The sequence below is a fragment of the Phyllobates terribilis genome, unplaced genomic scaffold (assembly GCF_046119375.1).
Source record: "Phyllobates terribilis strain yellow unplaced genomic scaffold, ASM4611937v1 Scaffold_4501__1_contigs__length_60247, whole genome shotgun sequence".
NCBI lineage: Eukaryota > Metazoa > Chordata > Amphibia > Anura > Dendrobatidae > Phyllobates > Phyllobates terribilis.
The window spans coordinates 25,001-27,500 of record NW_027367252.1 but is presented as its reverse complement, the minus strand read 5'-3'; positions in this window follow the sequence as shown (position 1 = coordinate 27,500).

Sequence of the window (2,500 nt, the reverse complement as noted above, 5' to 3'; positions counted from 1 at the left end):
AAGCATCCGCCCTCATGGAGCCTCTCCTCGGCCTAAAAATCCAGATTTTAGCCTTGACGGCGCCCCCATGTGGAGAACCAGGGCCCGCGGGGGGGTCTGGCCAGGCTCACTTCAACCCAGGAACACCTCTCTGACTTGGGATAGGCGACCGGCAAAAGTCCCCCCACGCAGCTGCGGAAGCCTGGGTTCAGCCAAGGTGCAGACCTCCAGCCGAACAGGGACTCATAGCCAAAACGCATACCCAGGCCTACGGAGGTGAAAACCAGCTTAAATGAGTCGAAATGTGTCGGGGCTGAGAGGTACCTCTCTCTCATATATTCTGCCGGTGGTGTGCAAAACTGGGTCTTTGCATGGAGTGTCACCCTATACCCACTTTAGGGACGCATGCAAAAAAGTGCCCGATCGCCTGGAACTGTCAGGCGGATTCGGCTCCCTGGAATTTCCTCATTCTGGTTCTTTTTCACTTTTTGTCTCTTTTGCGACATCTAGTGGGCAGGCTGCATTACTGCAACCGGGGACACCTCAAAACGCTTGGAACTGGGGAGCGGGCTCAATTTACAAACGTTTTGCGGGTCCTGGAAGTCAAAATTGTGACTTCTGAAAACGACTAAGTATCAAGGACTCATCGCGCGAATCGCTCTGGAACTGAAATCGGATGCGCGCACTGACATGCTCCCCTCTCTGGAAGTCTGACACAAGTTGAAAAATTTTCTAAGTCCCCAAAAATTTTTTTTTTCAACTTTTTTTCAATTTTCCCCCTGTGGGATATATATTTTACCCACACTTTTGGAGCCCTCCTGGGATGCCCTCTAACATACTAGAACCTCATTTTGTGGAAGTTTTCACAAAATTGTGAAATTTTCAAAAAGTCAGAAATTTTGCCAAAAACGACTAAGTATCAAGGACTCATCGCGCGAATCGCTCTGGAACTGAAATCGGATGCGCGCACTGACACGCTCCCCTGTCTGGAAGTCTGACAAAAGTTGAAAAATTTTCTAAGTCCCCAAAAATTTTTTTTTTCAACTTTTTTTCAATTTTCCCCCTGTGGGATATATATTTTACCCACACTTTTGGAGCCCTCCTGGGATGCCCTCTAACATACTAGAACCTCATTTTGTGGAAGTTTTCACAAAATTGTGAAATTTTCCAAAAAGTCAGAAATTTTGCAAAAACGACTAAGTATCAAGGACTCATCGCGCGAATCGCTCTGGAACTGAAATCGGATGCGCGCACTGACATGCTCCCCTCTCTGGAAGTCTGACACATGTGTGAAAATTTTCTAAGTCCCCAAAAATTTTTTTTTTCAACTTTTTTTCAATTTTCCCCCTGTGGGATATATATTTTACCCACACTTTTGGAGCCCTCCTGGGATGCCCTCTAACATACTAGAACCTCATTTTGTGGAAGTTTTCACAAAATTGTGAAATTTTCAAAAAGTCAGAAATTTTGCCAAAAACGACTAAGTATCAAGGACTCATCGCGCGAATCGCTCTGGAACTGAAATCGGATGCGCGCACTGACACGCTCCCCTGTCTGGAAGTCTGACAAAAGTTGAAAAATTTTCTAAGTCCCCAAAAATTTTTTTTTTCAACTTTTTTTCAATTTTCCCCCTGTGGGATATATATTTTACCCACACTTTTGGAGCCCTCCTGGGATGCCCTCTAACATACTAGAACCTCATTTTGTGGAAGTTTTCACAAAATTGTGAAATTTTCAAAAAGTCAGAAATTTTGCCAAAAACGACTAAGTATCAAGGACTCATCGCGCGAATCGCTCTGGAACTGAAATCGGATGCGCGCACTGACACGCTCCCCTGTCTGGAAGTCTGACAAAAGTTGAAAAATTTTCTAAGTCCCCAAAAATTTTTTTTTTCAACTTTTTTTCAATTTTCCCCCTGTGGGATATATATTTTACCCACACTTTTGGAGCCCTCCTGGGATGCCCTCTAACATACTAGAACCTCATTTTGTGGAAGTTTTCACAAAATTGTGAAATTTTCCAAAAAGTCAGAAATTTTGCAAAAACGACTAAGTATCAAGGACTCATCGCGCGAATCGCTCTGGAACTGAAATCGGATGCGCGCACTGACACGCTCCCCTGTCTGGAAGTCTGACAAAAGTTGAAAAATTTTCTAAGTCCCCAAAAATTTTTTTTTTCAACTTTTTTTCAATTTTCCCCCTGTGGGATATATATTTTACCCACACTTTTGGAGCCCTCCTGGGATGCCCTCTAACATACTAGAACCTCATTTTGTGGAAGTTTTCACAAAATTGTGAAATTTTCAAAAAGTCAGAAATTTTGCCAAAAACGACTAAGTATCAAGGACTCATCGCGCGAATCGCTCTGGAACTGAAATCGGATGCGCGCACTGACACGCTCCCCTGTCTGGAAGTCTGACAAAAGTTGAAAAATTTTCTAAGTCCCCAAAAATTTTTTTTTTCAACTTTTTTTCAATTTTCCCCCTGTGGGATATATATTTTACCCACACTTTTGGAGCCCT